The sequence below is a fragment of the Pantherophis guttatus genome, chromosome 5, assembly GCF_059756535.1.
Source record: "Pantherophis guttatus breed Tessera chromosome 5, ASM5975653v1, whole genome shotgun sequence".
NCBI lineage: Eukaryota > Metazoa > Chordata > Lepidosauria > Squamata > Colubridae > Pantherophis > Pantherophis guttatus.
In genome coordinates this window covers 20,800,302-20,821,205 of record NC_142067.1, presented here as the reverse complement: position 1 = coordinate 20,821,205, position 20,904 = coordinate 20,800,302, and the positions used below count along the sequence as shown (strand labels likewise).

At 41.7% G+C, this 20,904-nt stretch overlaps 1 long non-coding RNA gene across 2 annotated transcripts in view; it reads left to right on the top strand.

The window, feature by feature from the left end:
• Positions 1-20,317, top strand: part of LOC148113298 (uncharacterized) — a 36,147-nt gene extending 15,830 nt beyond the window's left edge. Inside the window, exons 2-4 of one of the 2 annotated variants that reach the window (XR_015734382.1) lie at positions 12,264-12,383; positions 16,643-16,777; positions 20,031-20,317. This is a non-coding gene — a long non-coding RNA (uncharacterized LOC148113298). The remainder of the gene's footprint in view (positions 1-12,263; positions 12,384-16,642; positions 16,778-20,030) is intronic. The other variant, XR_015734381.1, reaches the window with a different exon arrangement.
• Positions 20,318-20,904: the final 587 nt, after the last annotated feature.

Here is a 20,904-nt window from a genome sequence, read left to right as displayed (position 1 = left end):
TTCTTCTTTTTGGGTTGTGGGTCTTTAAAATGTCTTGGGGGACTTTAGTTGGTTTGAGTCCTACAGTGATGCCATATGGTTGTAATAGTCTATTGGTGGTTTCTAACATGTTTTTGTATGTGACAATGTTATTCTTTTCATAGCAATGCTGTCTGTTTTGTATAGCAAGGATTACACATACCTTGGAATAATCTTGGTGTAATGGGCTGTGAGAATAACCTTGAGAAAGAAGAGGAAGAGAGACAGTCTAGGCCAGGGGTGTCAAACTCTATTTCATTGAGGGCCGCATCAGGGTTTGACCTGTGTTTGACCTCGGGGGCTGGGTGGGCATGGGTGGAGTAGGCGTGGACAGCTAGACGTCACTCGTGTCGGGGGCACCCCTCCCAGGTTCTGTTTTTGGCTGTGACAAAAACAGGTGGGCTGCATCCCGAGCTCCGTTTTCACTGGCAGAGCGCTACAGGAGGCCGTCACAGCCAAAAACAGAGCTTGAGAGAGCCGCACACGGCCCTCCTGAGCTCTGTTTTTGCTGGCAGACGCACTGTGGGCCAGTCCTTCACTGCTTCCATGGCAGCCCTGTGGGACCAGATCTAAGCACCCCGCAGGCCTTGAGTTTGACACTCCTGGTCAAGGCAGTGGTCAGATAACAGAAATCTCAGCCCACAGAAGGAATGGGGGTGGAGAAAATGTCTTAGACAGGACCCTCCTTAATTCTTCCTTGGTGTGCGGGGGGCACACATTCAGGCTTGCACAATCCTAACCCTATAATAAAAGTTTTTCTTTTATATTCTTGATTTTGGTGTTTGAGTTCTACCTCATAGGGTTGATCTTTGCTGAAGGACATGTACAGGTACTCTTCGATTTACACCCACAATTGGCACCAGTATTTCACTTGCTAAGTAAGGATTTTTTTTTTTTATTAAAAAAGCAAGGTGGGTTTTTTTGCCATAGGTTGATAAGCAAATTGCTGCAGTTCTTAAGTGAACCACATCGTCATTAAGTGAATCCAACTTCCCCTGTTGATTTTGCTTGCCGGCTGGGAAGGCCCCATATGGTGTTCCCATGCTGACTGCCAAGTACTTAAATTTTAATCATGGTGATGCTGCAAAGGTTGTAAATGCGGAGACTAGTCATAAGTCTTTTTTTCCCAGTGCTGTTGTAACTTTGAATGGTCGCTCAATGAACGGTTGTAAGTCGAGGACGACTTGTGTGTTTCTTTATTATTTCTCCACTTTATTGGTTTATTTTTTTTTTCTTTTTTTACATTCGTACTTTCCCCCTTTTCTATCACCCACAGCACCAATAGGAGAAGTGGTGAATTTTCAATACACTCAAATCTCATATTAAAGATGCACAAGTGCTGAATCTCATTATAGTTGTGTGGTTGCCTCGCTTCCGTGCCCTGCTGCAAAGTAGACTTCCTGTTAGTCCTACAGCGCAATCCATTTTGCTGGCTCTTGCTAATCATTCCCTATGAGTTTGTAGGATGGCGCCCTCTACTGGAAAGCGATGGCTTTTCTACATTAGACAACAAAATAATACTAGGCTCCAATTCAGTTTAGCAAAGTCTAACACAAACTGGCGTGCGTGTGTGTGTGTGTGTGTGTGTGTGTGTGTGTATGTGTGTGCGCACTGACATGAAAGTCACTAAGCTCAACAGGAAAGAACACAAATATTTCCAGCCTGACATGTTTCCAAATCAAATCAGTTTGACTGTGCTTCAAATTACTGTGGAGTAAGTTACTAAATAGATGCAAAGCTGCGCTAAGAGCAAGAATATTTGTGAAGTGAGGATCTTTTTTTTTAAAAAAAAAACAATTAGTCTTCCACACCGTGAGTGCAGTTTTGGATGCCCAGTGAGATACTGGTAGTAATACGGCAAAGAGCTCAGCGACGTTTTAAATTCCTGTCAGGTTTAAGTGTGGTTTCGTTTTTCTTTTTGTGCCTTCAAGTTAGTGTTGATTCCTAGTGACTGTCTAGACCCGTGATGGCGGATCTATGGCACGCGTGCTGGAAGTGGCACGCAGAGCCATCTTTCTGGCTACGCCAGCCATCGCCCGCTACTCTTTGAGGTTCCAGGCTCACATGCATGCCGGCCAGCTGGTCTTTGCACGCGCGGGAGGGCCGGAAACTGGAAGGGCAGCTCCCAGGTGCGCATGTGCGCACTGGGAAACTGAGTTTCCAGTTTCCAGCATGCCAGCTGGTCTTCACGCGCGCATGCGTGCCAGAAACCAGAAGACCAGGTGACCGGCGTACATGCGCACGCTGGAAACCGGAAGCTCAGCTTCTCTTCTGAGCATCTCAGCTGCTCTTCCAGTTTCTGGCGCTCCCGTGCGTGTGCACCAGGGAGCTGCTCTTCCGGTTTCCAGCTCTCCTGCATGTGTGTGCACTCCTGTTTCGGCACTCGGTGCCAAAAACATTCACCAACACTGGTCTAGACAAATCCCTGTGGGTTTTTTTCATGCTGGTAAGTGCATTCCTCAAAAGAATTCCATCAGCAGAGTTTGCAAAAGAAGCCTTGAGCATTTGGTTGACTGCAATAAGCCACTGCAGTGACATCATTATCTATGTTCTTAAAAAGTAAAGAACTTCAGAAATGCCATCAAGAGAAACTTGAGAGCATCCCAAGAATAAGTTAGGGAAAAGGGGAAGATGGAACAGAAGCTTCTTTCAAACAAGAAGAATGCTTCTAAGAAATCGTAAGGCATATTATGGTAGCTGTGGTGGCGCAGTGGTTAGAATGCAGTATTGCAGGCTAACTCTGCTCACACTCCCAGTTTGATCCTGAGGCTCAAGATTGACTCAGCCTTCCATCCTTCCAAGGTGGGTAAAATGACAGCTTAGATTATTGGGGACAATATGCTAAGAAGTCTGTAAACTTCTTAGAGAGGACTATGAAGCGATATATAAGTCTGAGAACTATTGCTATTTAACATATGACCACAATTGGTACAAGACTTTCTGTTCTAAGCAAGGCAGTTGTTAAATGAGTCATGCCTGATTTTATTACAGGCATTATCACAGTTGTTAAGTGAATCACTGCTTAAATGAATCACACAATCACTAAGGAAATCTAGTTTCCCCCATTGACTTTGCTCGTCAGAAGCTGGCTAGGGAGGTTACACATCGGCAATCACAATAAAAAATACATTCTGGTTGCCAAGTGCCTGAATTTTGATCACATGACGATGCTGTGACAGTTAAGTGCCAAAGATTCAAGTGACTTAAGTCTTTTTTTTTTTTAGTGAAGTTGTAACTTTGAACAGTCTCTAAACAAATAGTTTAGGATTGCCTGTGTAGCAGATAAAAACTCTTAAGAGGCTAATCTTTGTGCGTGCTGATTTTATGCCTAAAAAATCATTTTATGATTTTATAGTCTAAAGCACCCTGTTATTAAGACCAGTTGCCTGCAATTACTGCAGGTTCGAATCTCGCCAGGCTCAAGGTTGACTCAGCCTTCCATTCTTTCTAAGGTAGGTAAATTGAGGACCCAGTTGTGGGGGCAATAATCTGACTTTGTATAAATATACAAAAGGATGAAGGCTATTGCTTAGCTTATTGTAAGCCGCCCTGAGTCTCCGGAGAAGGGCGGCATATAAATCAAATTTAAAAAAAAAAAAAAATAAAAAAAAAAATGCCTGGTGTATCCTAGGACGGATCTCCTTTTTGTTGTTTTGTAGCAGATGGCAGCATCTGCTTGTCCTTAGCTGATCTTGAAAATAATTGGCTTGGAGGCAGGCAGTGTGTAAATAAGTAAATAAATATAAATAAATAAATATAAATAAATAAATATAAATAAATATAAATAAATAAATATAAATAAATATAAATAAATATAAATAAATATAAATAAATATAAATAAATATAAATAAATATAAATAAATATAAATAAATATAAATAAATAAATATAAATAAATAAGCAAGCAAGCAAGCAGGATTTTAGGCTAGAACCTGAATAGGAGAAAATCAAGAAATGGGCTAGAGCAGTGGTGGGATTCAACTGGTGTAACAACCGCTTCGCTGAGCGTGCGCTTTGCGTGCGCACAGTGCATTTAAAAACAGCTCTAAAACTTACCTTCTACTGCAGCCCCAGTGAGTAAAACAGCTGAGGCGTGGCAATCCACTCTGCTGCATCTATTAGCTGGGTTTCAAACAAAGGAAAGAAATGGTCAGTATAGCGCAGGGGCAGGTGGGCAGGTCCAGCTGATCGTTGGAGCAAACTGGTTCACTCTCAGCTGATCGTTGGAGTTACCGGTTCCCTTGAACCGGTCCGAAGCGGCTGAATCCCACCCCTGGGCTAGAGAGGTTAGAACAGAGCAGTATTACTCAATCTTAGCAACTTTAAGAACTCACTGGCTAGGGAATTCTGGGAGTTGAAGTCCACACCTCTTAAAGTTGCCAAGGTGAGACACACTATGCTAGAGGTTAGGTTGGAAAGTTAAAGGAAAAATAAAAGAGAACAATTCTGAAGAAGACATAACAAGCTACTTCTGTATAGTTGCAAGATTATAGGGGTGTGCTCATAGGGAAAGCTCTGCTATTTCTGGCTCCAGATGCCATTAGATGTGTTGTTGCTCCTGCCAGCTATCTTAGTCAGTTGGAGTCAGCAAACCACCGGAAAGCATTTGCACTTGCATGGTGCCATGCGCTTCCCTTGGCCGTTCTGTATGGCAAGTATAAAAGGATACCATTCACGGAAAGACTCTGTCCCTGCGGCTCAGGAGAGGTGGAGACTGTGGGTCACATGCTCCTTAGATGTTCCTTTTATATGGAGATTAGGAAAAAAACATATTCTGCCAATAACTGCTAGGTATCCTGGCTGTTCCAACACTACCTGTCTTCAGTGGCTGCTTAAGGATGAACAGTCCATAACTACAGCACAGGTAGCCAGATTCTGCGCAGCAGAACTGGGGATTTGTCTCAAATACATGTCTTCTCCACCATAGCGATGTATATAACAATTGTGGCTAACCCTTTGCGCTACTGAGTCATTTCCCTTTTAGTGTTGAACCTACAACAGGCCGCACAGTTTAGGGATTGCAACTATTGTATAGTCAGACCATGTATAATTGACACTGAATTTTATTATTGATTTTAGTTGTTATTTATTATTTGATACTAGAATTCTTAAGTGTATATATACTGAGTGCTTTTCTTTGTTCTGGACTAAGACTGTAATAATAAATTGTATTGTATTGATTATATAGGTGTGTGCCAGGGGTGGATTCTACTTACCTTTACTACCGGTTCGCAACGGGATCGCGCGCCTTGCTTCTGCGCAGATTGCTTCTGATGACGTCGGGGTCAGTGGGCGGAGCCTCCCTCCAGTTTTACTACCGGTTCTATAGAACCGGTCCGAACCGGGGGCAACCCACCACTGGTGTGTGCCCATGTAGTCACCAGAAGCTGAACTTGAGTGGATGAATTTGTTATATTTTCAGGCCAGCTTTGGTTCAGCATGAATAGCAACAGTTAAAAAGTTTCTCCTTCACCCCTAACCAGGCTACTAAAAAGAATGCCTGGAACTGGGGAAGGGAAGGAAAACACCATTGCGACTTCCTTGGTGACTCCAAAATTTCCTGTTTCTGCTCTTTGTATTCAGTTCCAAAGGACAGACTTTAGAATTTTGATGACGAAAGAAGTAAATTCCATAGTTCATCTGGATTCTGCAGTGGCTTTAGAAAATTTCAGGGCTTTTTTTATTTTTCCATTTTGTGGGAATATGCCAAATGTACTCTGAAATTTCAAAATGTGGTTCAAATGACAGCCTCTCTCTTTTCTTCAGCCATCAGACAAAATTGGGGAAAAAAACCCTAATATCATCATTAAGACAGTAGAGGGCGGTATAGTAACAGTGTACAATATTTGTGGACATTTCGTGCTTTTGCTGTGGTATGAAAAATGCTATTCCCTAAAATGGGGAATTATTTTCGTTGTGCGTTTTCGTCATTTGAAAGACATGAATGGAGTTCTGTTCAAACAAAATGATTTGTCATTATTGTTGTCATAGGCACTAAAAGCAAGCGGCTAATGGAATTGATTCTCTTTTTAAAAGAATTTTATTAAAATTATCTTAATATAAAATACAAATGAAAATAAAAATGATAGGGAAGAAGGCAAGGGAGAAAAAGGGGGAAGAGAAACATAGGGATAAGAAGAAAGAACAAAAAGGTATTGATTTGCAATTTTTTTCAGTGCGATAAAATACAAAATAAAACCGCAACTTCAGCTTTTTACTTTAGTAATTTAACAAATGCTAGAAATTTCTACAACAAACAATATTAATCGACAAAATCCAATATCAAAAATTCAAGATGGAACTGTTTCTGAATACACTTTTCTCTTGCACATTGCATGAGGTGCTTGGTCAAATGAAACAAACAAAATGTTAAAAAGTTATGATAGTTTGTATGCAGTTACTTACCAAGTACATCTAAATTATATGAAAGTACCCAAAATATATTTAGAATCCCCAAGGCACATCACGACTTTTGAGCGCCTCTAATATTTGGAAATTGAAAAATTTGGCATCATATATACTTAGTTTGTTTGTTGTTTGTTGATACTGTTGATTGTATTTTAAGGTTGTGAATGTTTTATACAATTTTATTTTTTTTAAATCTAATAAAGTTTGTTTTTTAAAACAAAAAAAGAAAGAAAAATTTGGCATGCCTTACATGATGGCTCAGTGGGCAAGATGCTGAGCTTGTCAATCAGGAAGTCGGCAGTTCAGCGGTTCGAATCCCTAGTGCCAAGAAACGGAGTGAGCTCCCGTTACTTGTCCCAGCTTCTGCCAACCTAGCAGTTGGAAAGCACGTAATAAATGCAAATAGAAAACTAGGGACCACTTTGGTGGGAAGGTAACAGCGCTTTGTGCGCCTTCGGCGTTGATTCATGCTCGCCACATAACCACAGAGATGTTTTCAGACAGCGCTGGCTCTTCAGCTTAGAAACAGAGATGAGCACCTGCACCGCCCCTAGATCCGGAAATGACTAGCACGCATGTGCGGGGGAACCTTTACCTTTACATGGAAGCTAAGTGAATGTCCATCTTAAACCGAGAGAATTTAAACATGCATTCAGAAGAAGGAAGCTGAAAGTTTACTACATACCGGTAGTCCTCAACTTACAACCATTTGTTTAGTGATCTTCTGAAGTTACTATAACACTGATAAAAGTGATTTATGACCAGTCCTTGTACTTATGACCTTTGCAGGAGCCTCATAGTCACACAATCAAAATTGATAGGATATACCAGAATATATTTACAATGGTTGGGGGGGACGGGACATGGGATCAGGGGTTCACCAATTGTGACCTTCCCTGTCAGTTTCTGACAAGCCAAATAAATGGGGGAAGCTGGATTTGTTCAATCACTGTGTCATTCAGTTAACAATTGCACTGATTTTCTTAACAACAGTGGCAAACATGGTCATAAAATGAGGCACAACTCACTTACCAACGTTCTTGCTTAACAGAAATTGGGGATCTGTACTGCTTCATAAAACAGAGGCTATGATTTTTTTTTAAAAAAAATTAAATTTATGTGGCATCCTTTAAAATACTGTTTAAAATACATATTTCAGCAATAATATTATTGCCTGATGTAACTGGATTGAATACCTTTTTTCCTCTGCTGATAATCAGTGTTTTAATATATATATATATTTAAAAAATTATGTAATATTGTGTATAAAATGATTTTTTTAATGAAATCTGCCTAAGTTAAGGCTCAAGGTCCTTGATTCTCCACTGCTCAAGAGGAAAATTATTAGGGTTATTAAACGTGGGTACAAGAATTCAGAGGACCACTAGATGACAGTAAAGAATTAGTTTTCAGTATCTCTTTCTTACCATTTACTGCACATCCACAATTTTGCAGCTCAGATCCGGCCATCCTACATTGATTTTTAAGGCTTAATCAGGGTTGTTCACTGTAAACAATAAAAAACGTAAAGCAATAAAATTGACAATGCTATGAGTGAATGTCAGATTAATACTAACAATGTTGAGGCTGCTCAAAAATATTTAAAACCCGATCAATACTTTCAGCTGAAAATGGTAGAAGCCAGTAATGATGGATTGATCATGGGCCATAAAGTTGGAATATATATTCTAAGCAAGGTCATCCGAGAGGTGAAGGTCATCCCAGCTGCCCATCTAAAGTAAACAGACTCCTGTATTGCGCAGCACGGATATAGGAAGATGCTGGAGACAGATCACTTTAGTGCAGGGCAGGGGTGAAATGCTCCCAGTTCGGACCGGATCACCAGATGGATGCTCTGACTGGATGGTGGGGAATGGAAGGATTATAAATTACAAATCTTTCTATTCCCCACCATCCAGTCAGGGCTGAAGAAGCTTCTTGGATGAGAAGTGAAATGACTTCAAAGAAAAACAAGAAAATTCAGTTGCCTCCTGAAAAAAAGCACTTTTGGGACATCATACAGAACGGTTGTTAAATGAATGGGTTGCAAATTGAGGTCTACCCGTGATAGCATCTTTTGACCACTTGGTGGCACTATAGGATTACCCCAAAGATGTTTTTTCAGGAGGCAACTGGGCTTTCTTGTTTTTTCTTTGAAGACTTTTCGCTTCTCATCCAAGAAACTTCTCTAGCTCTGACAGGATAGTGGGGAATGGAAGGATTTATATTCCTTGCACACGGCTGGTCATTTGCATCCTTTTTAGGGGTCGTTGAAGCACTTGGAGGTTGTCAGCTCTCTGCAAGAATAATAACGCAGCCCCATTGCAAACCGGTAGTAAAGGTAAGTAGAATCCACCCGTGCTTACAGCCTAGTACAGCTAATCTTTTTGCTATCGCGTGCCAAAAGCGGGGGGGAGCACGATGAGGTCATCCATGTGTGTGCCCACACCCATAATCGACTACTGCAATGCTCTCTACATGGGGCTGCCCATGAAGACCACTCGGAGGCTTCAGCTGGTGCAGAATGCGGCCGCGCGGGTAGTGATGGGAGTGTCCCGACACTCTCATCTTACACCCCTCCTGCGCGACCTGCATTGGCTACCGGTTGCCCTCCGGGTGAGATTCAAGGTGCTGGTTATTACCTATAAAGCCCTACATGGCCTAGGCCCGGGGTACCTGACAGACCATCTGCGGCCAGCGACAGCTCCCCATTGCCCGGTGCGTTCCCACAGGGAGGGCCTCCTTGGAGTGCCGTTGGCCAGGCAGTGTCTTCTGGCGACTCCTAGGGAATGGGCTTTCTCTGTGGGCGCACCTATCTTATGGAATCAATTCCCCCTGGAGCTCCGGGTGGCCCCTGACCTGTGTTCTTTCCGCCGTGACCTTAAGACATGGTTATTTCGCCAGGCCGGATTGGATTTAAGGGGTTTTTAAGGGGAGTTTTGATGGTTTTTAACACTTAATATTGATTTTATCTGTTTTTATTGCTGTGAGCCGCCCTGAGTCCTTTCTGGAGAGAGGGTGGCATATAAGCTAGCTAGCTAGCTAGCTAGCTAGCTAGCTAGCAATAAATAAATAAATAAATAAATAAATAAATAAATAAATAAATAAATAAATAAATAAATGCACCCCGCCCCTGCGCATGTGTGCCCCCCCGCTTTTAGCACGTGATGGCACAGTAGGCCCATTTTTCACCCTCCCCAGGCTCCAGAAGCTTTCTAGGAGCCTGGGGAGGGCGAAAACGGCCTTCCCCTCCATCCCCGGAGGCCTCCGGAGGCTGGAAACAGCCCATTTCCCAACTTCCGGTGGGACCGAAAGGCCCAAAAATCAGCTGGCCAGCGCACACATGCGCGCTGGAGCTGAGCTATGGCAACGCTCATGTGCCCACTGATACGGCTCTGTGTGCCACCTGTGGCACCTGTGCCATAGGTTCGCCATCCCTGGCCTAGTAGACCCCTTAAAGCAACAGGTGTCTTGGAAGACACCGGTCTCTTAGCCACCTGCAGTTCCTATGCTCTCCAGTGACTTCCAGATTGCTGGTTGTGGCATTTTCTGAGTTGGATCCTGCCTGTGAATAGACTTGCAATCTGTAAAATGCTAGGCCTCCGGTGCTCATGTATTCTACAGTACAGGTAGTTCTTGATTTACAACCATTTGTTACACGGTGGCACTGAAAAAAAGTGATTTATGACCAGTCCTCGCACTGATGGCCATCATGTGATTGCCATTTGCCACCTTTCCAGCCAGCATCTGAAAAGGAAAGTCAATGGGGGAAGCCCGATTCACTTAACAACAGCACAATTCACTTAGCAACCACAGCGATTCACTTAACAACCATGGCAAAAAGTTTGTAAAATTGAGTGTGACTCACTTAACAACTGCCTTGTTCATCAATGGAAATTCTGGTCTCAGTTGTGATTATAGGTCAAGACTATCTGCACAGAAGTTTAACAACTTACTTTGGACTTCTTATTCTGTTTTTATCCTATGCTTGTATTTTGTTATTATTCATTTCTTTGTGAGTCTTAAAATAAGAAGCTGGTATATAAATACTTTTAAGAAGTCCCTAAATAAAAGCGATCGGTGAAGATGATATCCCTGTAGAATGTAGTCTGGACATTCCTTACACTAGTTCTATGGCTGAGGAGAGAGATGAATTTTATGGATGACTATGGAGATTCTCACTCATCCAGGTCATGGTTGTCCCAAAAATGCTTTTTTCAAGAGGCAGCTGGATTTTCAGGTTTTTCTTTGAAGAGGTTTCGCTTCTCATCCCAGAAGCTTCTTCAGCTGTGACTGGATGGTGGGGAATGGAAGGATTTATACTCCTGGCAGACAGCTGGTCATTTTCATTATTTTAGCGAGTCGTTAAGGTCAACTGGAGGTTTATCTGTGTCATCAGAGTCATCTGACTGGTGCAAATGGGTGTGGAGCCTTCTTGGAACTGTCGAAAGGACTCTGTTGTAGATTGGAGATCTCTCAACAGAGGGGGAGGGATATGACATCATCTATCTCCAGTCTACAACAGAGTCCTTTCAACAGTTCGAAGAAGGCTCCACACCAATTTGCACTACTCAGGTGACTCTGATGATACAGATAATCCTCCAAGTGTTTCAATGACCCTCAAAAAGGATGCAAATGTCCAGCTGTCTGCAAGAGGTATAATTCTTCCATTCCCCACCATCCAGTCAGAGCTGAAGAAGCTTCTTGGATAAGAAGTGAAATGTCTTCAAAGAAAAACCTGAAAGTCCAGTTGCCTTTTGAAAAAAGCACCTTTGGGCATTTTATGGATGTGTCAGGGACAAATGTATTAACAAGGAAATGTGAGCACCTCTGCTTCTTGATTTTCTGTGTGGATTCTTCCCTTCAGTCTAAAGTTGAATGAAAAGTGTAGATATGTGAGACCTAATTTTCAAGAAGAAATTTAAAAAAAAACGGCTTGGCCAATTTTTTTTTACTGTCAGTGCTTATGTGATGTACAGTAGATATCTAATTTCCATGCTTTCTGGATAGCCAGGAGAAAAAATTGACTTAGTTCTCTAATCTTAAACGTAAAGCTTTTAAAATAAAATCATGGATTAAATATATAGTTAACCTACAAGAAACTCTAAATCTGCAGTAAATTTTTAAATGTCATTTTGTAATTCAACTTTTCTCTCTGTGGTTGATGACTTAGCTTTTACTGAAGATTTGTTAAAAATAAGTAAAAAAAACCTGTCTTCTCTCTTAGGAATTTAAACCTTACAATATCTTCCTAAACACCCTCTGTTCTTTTGGGTCTCTCGAATCAAGGAACTCTCATGCCAAATTACAGAGCAAAAATTTCATAACTGGCAGGCAAATCTGAATACTGAGTTAACTTTTTAATGACATAAACCAGGGTTTCTTAACCTTAGCAGCTTTAAGATATGTGGCCATGGGAGAGGATTCCCAACTGGCTAGGGAATTCTGGGAATTGATGTCTGCATATCTTAAAGTTGTTAAGGTTGAGAAACAATCCCACAGACAATACTTAGCACTCAGACTTATACACCGCTTCACAGTGCTTTACATCCCTCTCTAGGCGGTTTACAGAGTCAGCATATTGCTCCTTACAATCTGGATCCTCATTTTATCAACCTCGGAAGGATGGAAGGCTTAGTCAACCTGAGCTGGTGAGAACTGAACTGCTGAACTGCTGGCAGTCGGCAGTCAGCAGAATTAGCCTGCAATACTGCATTCTAACCACCATACCACCACGGCACAATACGGCAGTGTTGCATTTTTTTTAAAGCAATCCCTGCCTATAAAACATACATTAGGGGCACAGTTTCACTAGTTGTTCTTTGTGGTGCATAAAGGTAAGGTGTTCGGAGAGGAGATGGGAAGGCTATTAACAGCACCATAATGAAGGATATATGCTAATGAAGACCTCAGAAGGCTCACTACAACACACTAACTATTGCTGTATGCAAACTAAGGTAAGTTCCTTCCTTATTATTCCCTTGCTTCGCCGTCTTCCAAGTCAGGTGTTATTTCAAGCCAGATGGTGCCATTTGTACCCAGAAGGGCACTTTCTTTGGGTAAGAAAGAGCTTCGTGTTCAATTGCCAATCTGCTGGCTATCCAGTGACTCTGAAATGAGGCAATCTTTGCATATTTATATCTTTGCTGGGGCTGCTGCTCCATAAGAAACAAATAAACGATGGCTCTGAAGTTTTCGTTGCCATAGGGCCATGGGAATAAATTTGGGAAGAATGAGAATGTATCATCACTGTCAAAACCACATGTAGCTCTCGGAGAAGCTGAAGTCTGGAAAGGAATACATGCGAAAACAGATTCAGTAGGAATGAATAGTATCAAAAATGGAATCCTTACTCCTATGGTTTTCTGTCCTTCCCATTTGCACCCCACAGCAATGGATGAAAGCTGCCAGCTTTGTCTTGCAACCTGTGGATCCTGTATTTCTCAACCTAGGCTGTGCTGGTTGGGGAATTCTGTGAATTGGAGTCCATGTGTTTTGAAGTTGCCAAGGTTGAGAAACACTTAATAGACTAATCCTCCTTGTAGGCGTTGGAAGAAATGTTCATCTGGGTTCAGTTCCAAGTGGGGAAAAAGACACTGGATTCATGGAAGTTGCTTGGAAAGAAGGTTTATTGATGAACAGGATCACATGGCTTGAATTCCTGAGCAGAAAAGGGCAGAGATGATGAGAGTGCCTTGGTTTTATGCCCTCTGTTGACCTTTGAATTTGAGTTTGTATTCTGATTGGTTGTCAGAACTCTCATGGGGCCATGCAAGGGCAACTCTGTAGGCTGTCTTGAGTCCCAAGCTTGGTTGGCCTAGCTGGGTGATGTAATCTTCCCAGGTGCCATGTGGTGAGATGGGTAGAGGGCTAATCCTATCATGTCCTCAGGGCCATGTCTTAATTCCATCACTGAGAGCGTATGCACCAAGACAAATTCCTTGTGTGTCCAGTCACACTTGGCCAATAAAGAATTCTATTCTATTCTATTCTATTGGAGCTGAAGGTCTTTTGTGTTGTAGATAAGATGTATTTTGTCTTTCTGGGGCTATTAACAAAGGTGGGAGCCGCTTTCCAAGAGCATGTTTCTCTTTTTCTCATCCAGGAAGGTATAATATTCTGCCTTTTTAATATTTCCTAGAATATTTCATTTTTCTAGGAGAGGGGTGGGTGCTAACTTCCTACATAGGTGTATTAACAGAGGGATAGAATCAAGACCATGCAAAGTGTTAGTGCTGTTTATAATGCCTTGATAAGGCCACGCTCAGAACATTGCATCCAGTTTTGGCTAAAGATGTTGAAACTCTAAAAAGAGTACAGAGGAGAGCAAAAGATGATTAGGAAACTGGAGGCTAAAACATTGGAAGAATGGTTGCAGGAATTGGGTTTGTCTAGTTTAACGAAAAGGAGGACTAGGAGTGACATGATACCAGTTTTCTAATATCTAAGGGGCTGCCACAAAGAAGAGAGGGTCAACTTATTCTCCAAAACACCTAAAAGCAGAACAAGAAGCAATGGATGAAAGCCTATCAAGGAGAGGACCATTCTAGAACTAAGGATAAATTTTCTGACTCTTAGAACAATTAATCAGTAAAATGTCTTGCCTCCAGAAGTCGTGAATGCTCCATAATTGGAGATTTTAAAGAAAAGATTGGACAACCATTTGTCTGAAATAATATAGGGTCTCCTGCCTGGGCAATGGATTGGACTAGAAGATCTCCAAGGTCTCTTTCAACTATGTTATTCTGTTAAATTATTAAATTTTAACTCAATGGAATTAACAAGCTATGGTTCCCTTCTCCAATTTCCCCCCTTAACAATCCTATTAAAGATAGCTGGGCTGAGAGTGAAGAACTGATCCTGAATAATCCAATAACCTTCCATTGCTGAGAGTGGCCTTGGACCTTCATACTTGCAATAATAAAGCCACATTGTATTCTCTAATTTGATATTAGGCTAAAGATTTTTTATTCATGCACACACATGTTCAGAAGATATGGGAAGGCCTTCAAAGCTGTTGCTTCAAACTTTTGAGCAGATATAGCACATTGATGCTCTAAGCAGGGATTTTTTTAAGTACCACGATGTACGGTGTGTGCAGGTGATTTATATTTTATTATATTCTCCCTTTAAGGAGCTATTCATTCAAGACTCTAGCAAAAAATTACAAGTGTGTGTCTGTGAGTGTGTGTGCGCGCGTGCGTTGTTCTATGACAACAGACAATGGCGGCTCCTGAATGCTCTCCCATCAGGCTTCCCTGCACTCATATTCCCTGGACCCATTTTCATGGAATTATTGTAGGAAAAAGAGTGGCAAAACCTGGGGGTGGTGATGGAGTTAAAACAGGAATCAGCCTAGAATCCCTACGTAGCCATTCAACTTCCCTTGAATTCCATTAACCCTTATCTAACCTCAAGCAGGTGTTAATCATTACTTGAGAAGAATCTTGTCCATAGGTATGATTAGCAATTTAATTGGACTTTCACACATCGACGTGATCTTTAATGGCTGACATTTGTATCAGAGTTTCTTGCAAAAATCAAATCCAGAAGCACACACAGATAACTGATTCAGCTGAATTCATTAACCTCTTTATATACATAAAACAGATGAAATATTTACAATACCAAAAGTTGATTCTTCCAACTTGGTAGAAGTTACAGGCAGAACACAAGGCAGGAGAGAACAGTTAGTTTCATTTCAGCAGAGCAGACAAGTTCACACACACTGGTTTCAGTACAGCAGAGAGGCAAGTCCAGACTTGTTTAGTTTCTGTTTCAGAGCTTCTGTACAGACTCAGTTGCCTAAGCCACGCCCAGACTTCTTCCTTAAATTTCTATTTCCAAATAAGCCTCATTGGCTGAGCCTGTTACCATTGGCTGATCTATTCCAGTCTATGAATATACTCTGACAATTCGTTATTCCTTATGCAGCAAAATTATACCTCTTGTATATAGAAGATCATTAGTGCAAGCCTTCCAGGTTTTGCTACCATAAAATCTCCCAATTAATTCTGCCACTCACTTCTCTTTTAGGACAGTTCAATCAGCTTCAGTGCCAACCTTGTTTGCTTGCTGGCTGTTGAAATACAGTCCTTTTTCAACAAGGCTATGATCAAGATATCTATGGCTTCCTCTGCCACACTCTCTTTTGAAATGCTGAAATCTTTGATCCTGGCTTCTACACCGTATTTGTTTTTAATTGTTTTTTAAAAAATCCCTGCAATTGTTATGTCTGTTGGGACTTGGGATTTAACAACAAATATTAACAGGTTGGAAAGGATATAAGAGAGAGTTTTCCGAGGGTTATGAAAGGGTTAAAAGACAAATCGCACTTTGATATGCTTCGTCTCGGGAACAGATGAGCATGGGGGAAATATGTTGACAGTTCTGAAATATTTACAAAGATGTCAAAAAGAAGTGAGGCACCAAATGTTTCACACTATCAGCTGAAGAAGCAAGAAGCCATGAGTTTAAATCAATTGAAACTGTAAGGAAGACTGTAACTTTAAAGGAATGCATGGTCCTGTAAAGCCAATAAATATCTATAATAGAAAAATTATGATATGGCAAAGTTAGATTGTTTTCAATAACCAAGAATGTGATGAAAGTTTAAAAAACAACAGCAAATGTTTCCAGCAAGTTTAAAGATGAACACTGCAGATCTTAGATGGTGTATCCATCTAAATAAAAAAAGATTTATTAGACTGACTATTAAGTGTTAGATTAAGAACTGTGCTATACAGGGTTTTTTTTAAAAAAAAAAAACAACGAAATGTAAGTATGTAGGAGACAGCCACAAGAAATGAGAGATTGAGTGACAGTATAAACCTACTTATTTCCATTTTATTCAAGCTGGGATAAGAATCAATCTATTTCAGATCCAGTCACAAATCCATCTTTTCCGTTTCTGCCTCATCGTTGTGTAACATTTTTTTAAAATGGCAAAACTCATTTTTTAAGTGATTCTTCCATTAATGTATTCATATATTTAACTTGTGATTCCACAGACTACCCGATTTTTTTCAATGGTTTACAATAAATAAAAATGGAAACAAACAGCAATTAAAAGAAGCAAGGGAAAAAAGGTACCGCCAGCCTTTTGAAATAGTCCAGGCAAGAAGCACAAATCATGACTTTGAACGTAAAATGATAGACATTACCTTTATTGTAACCGAATCTTGCACTTTTTTCTTTCTTTACTTTTACTTTCCAGAAAACTAGAGAGAGCCCTTCTGACAAGCTTCCCACTGTCCTTTTCGTCTGTGGACTGAAATACCTTTTACGTGGTCGTTGTCTAGGCTGCAGCTCTTCCTTCTGTCACCCAAGATCATTCCACAGATCATTACAGGTACTTTGCAAAGAGCTAGGCTAGGACAAGAAGGCTGAGCATGAATCTATGCTAAGGGGCTGCCACAAAGAAAAGGAATGTTGGTGTCAACCTATTCTCCAAAGCACCTGAAGGCAGGACAAGAAGCAATGGATGGAAACTGATCAAGGAGTGAAGCAACCTTGAACTAAGGAGAAATTTCCTGACAGTGAGAATAATTAATCAGTGGGATGAATTGCCTCCAGAAATTGTGGGTGCTCCAACACTGGAGGCTTTAAGAAGAGATTGGACAACAGTTTGCCTGAAATGGTATAGGGCAGTGATGGCTAACCTTTTTGCCATTGCATGCCAAAAGTGGGGGGAGCGTGGGGGGGAGCATGCATGTGTGCCCACACCCATAATTCTATGTGCCCCATGCATGCGTGCATGACTTCCCTGGGCTCCCCCTGCTTTTGGTACGCAATGGCACGGTGGGCCCGTTTTTCATCCTCCCCAGGCTCCAGAGCCTTTCTAGGAGCCTGGGGAAGGTGAAAACTGCCTTCCCCACCACCCCTGGAGGCCCTCTGGAGGTCGGAAATGGCCCAACTTCTGGTGGGACTGGAAGGCCCATTTTTTGCTCTCCCCAGGCTCCAGAGCCTTTCTAGGAGCCTGGGGAGAGCAAAAAATGGGCCTTCCCCCCCAGGCCCTCCAGAGGCCGGAAACAGCCTGTTTCCCTACTTCGGGTGGGCCCGCGCCAGAGCTAAGCTTGTGTGCCCACCGATATGGCTCCGTGTGGCACTTGTGGCACGCATGCCATAGGTTCGCCATCATGGGTATAGGGCTTCCTACATCAGCGGGGTGGGGGTGGGGGTTGGACTAGAAGACTAGAAGACGGTTCTCTGTATGTGTGCATGCATATCATACGTGCATGTGCACATGCAAAAGTAGGGGCTTTGCATGACAATGCTCCATTAGCCATCTTGTTAATTTTGCCCTCTCCTGGGAACTTCTGCTGGTCTGAACCTAAACCATTTAGGAATACTTAAATCACCACTGGCATTTTAGAGTTTCCTCCACCAATGAATTGGCACCCAGTTCAGGCTTTTAATCACAGGTGAAACTTTATCCCTTTGCAGGGGATTGTCTCACTTTCAATTTGCTATTCCTTACCCAGCCAATTACTGACTTCTGAGAGGAATTTGGGAAGATGCACCATTTCCTGAAAATGTCACAGACATCCAGCTCTAATTCTTCTGATCTGGATCATCTCCCCCAGTAGCTTTATGTAGTTATTGAAAATATTCAAGAGAGAATGAAGCCTTGATATAGAAATCCTATCGCATATAGTATATATAACTATATAATAATATAACAGAAGCACCTGTTTTCAAATGATGCCATCTGAAATCTACCTCAGAGACAGGAACAGAGCCACTATCTTCTTAATCTCTCAAGCAAGCCAAGAAGATGTCATGATAGATGAAACTAAAGCTTGTCTAAGGTCTCCAAGGCAGACATCTTAGAAAAGTGTTCTAATAATTGCCACTTTTAAACAAGGAAGCATCTGCTCTCTCTCAGAGAGGTGTTTATGATGTTAATCAAGATATTATTATTAACGTTCTGACTAAAAATTATAAACTAAGTTGGGCAAGGACAGGGCCGTCTTAACAGCATTATGGGGTGTACTGGGGCCCCTACGACAACTACTCACAGGAATAAAAATGTAAATGGTTGATAAAGTTAAACATATATTTGCATGTTATTATTCATAAAAAATGCAGTAAAATGTAATAAATACGTTGCTGTATTTATATGATACAAGGTGCATCGAAGGGTTAACATCAGGGGTGGGTTCTACTTACCTTTACTACTGGTTCGCAAAGGGAGCGTGCGTCCTTCTGCGCATGTGCAGATTGTCAATTATGATGTGTGGGTGGGTGGGTGGATCCTCCTGCCGCTTTTACTACCAGTTCTAAAGAACTGGACAGAACCGGGAGTAACCCACCACTGGTTAACATACACAGATTAGTATGGGGCCCTTATGCTCGTGGGGCCAATGTCCCTGAGCAAGGATCCAGAATGTGGTGTGGTGGGATTTATTATTCAGCTTTCTGTCCACACTATTAGATATATCAAACTGGGACTGGTATAGTCTAACTATATAAAAACACTCTTATAACACAAGGTTCAGAAGAGATCATGGAGTCCAACCTTCTGCCCAGTGCAGAAGTCCATGATTATAGCTTCTCCAACAGATAAGAATCCAATTTCTGTTTAAACATCTCCAACAAAGGACAGTCCAATTCCCCTTAAGACAGTATGTTGAACAGCTCTTTATCATTTGGATTTTTCCTGATATTGATCTGAAATCTACTTCTATGTACCCAAAATCCATTGTTTCTATTTGAGTCTGTAACAACTCTGAAAGATTTTTCCATATCTTCTACATGACAGCCCATCAGATATCAGTGCTCTCATATATATCCCTGCAGTCTTCTTCTCTCCGGGCTAACAGTACTCAAAACTTCTAGCTTGTTCCTTATGAATTCTTTTCTCACAGGCCTCTGTCAATCCACAGACTATTGAACATCAAATGAGACATCCAGGTCAGTCAGATATGAGAGATTTTATATGAAAAAAAACCCCACCACACTGAAAGCTTCTGAGAATTCTGTAATAGAACTGGGTAGCGCAAATGAGCATAGACAGTCCCTTCACATCTAAGCAGCTCAGCAGGCTGAGAGCTTTTAGGTGTTTTACGAATAGAAGGAAATAGCTTCTTTGAGGCTGTATTGCCACAGCAGAGGCCTTGAAATGGGCTATATGCACGCTTGCTTCGCTCACACGCATCCCGTCCACGCATGCACCCGGCCTTCTGCGCATGTGCTTTGCTGGCACGCATGCCTTCCATGCATGCACCCAGCCACAAAAACATGTGTAAATGGGATGGCATAGAGCTGAGGCGGGTAGGCGGGTAGGCGGGCCACCCACCATTTCCACTACCAGTTCGGGTGAACCGGTCTGAACTGGCTGAATATCACCTCTGGCCAGTGGTGGGTTGTTCCTGGTTCTGTCCGGTTCTTTAGAACCAGTAGTAAAAGCGGCGGGAGGCTCCGCCCACCTGCCCGGACATCATAAATGACGATCTGTGCATTCCCGTTGCAAACCGGTAGTAAAGGTAAGTAGAATCCACCCCTGCCTCTGGCTATATGCTATGTTTTACCAGATTTGAGTGGGGCTTTCCTCTACTGTCTTATTCCCAACTGCATTTTATTTACATTAATTTTTTTTCCAGATGTCATTCTTTGAACAAAGAACTGCATTGCAAAACATAGTCATAGTCAACCTCTCTTTCAAGTTTAATGGAGCTACAGGAATATTTGTAGCCATCATAGGTTGGCAAAAGTCAACATGTGGAAGGGATCTGAGTGGCGCAGCAGACTAATGCTACTGTTAAAGGTAGTATTTAGCTTCCAGCTGCCTGCAATTACTGCGAGTTCAATTCTCATCAGGCTCAAGGTTGACTCAGTCTTCCATCCTTTCTAAGGTAGGTAAAATGAGGACCTGGTTTGTGGGGGCAATAAGCTGACTTTGTATAAATATACAAAAGTATGAAGGCTATTGCTTAATACCTTGTAAGCCGCCCTGAAAAGGGCGGCATATAAATTAAAAAAAAAAAATCTGCGTCAAGGAAATTTTCTTAATAATGTGGATTTTAAAATCTTCTTTAAATTGAACCCAGCTCCTGTTAATTTTCAGAGGGGGATCCATGCAGTTTTCTTAGAAACAGCAGAAACATTCTCCTTCTCCTTCTCTTCTCTTCTGCAGTTCTTGATAAACTATCCAAGAATTAACTTGGGCTGTTACTGCTTAGTTGCTAAAACTAGTCCAAATCAGTTCTACCACCTTGTTGGAATATGAAAATGCTGGCATCTCAATTCCCAAATAATTATGTACAAGATTATGGCCTGAGAGGGATAGATAGAAAAAGCTTATTCCCACTACGGAGGAGCCAGCGCCTTTTAAAAAAGCACTGTCTGCATTATTTCCATATTGGTACCTTGAGGCCATTAAATGGGAATTGAAATTGCTGATGGTGGGTCGTTCACCTCTGCTTTTGTCATTATTTCATACTTCAAACCAGGATACCATGCCTTGATGCTTGTATC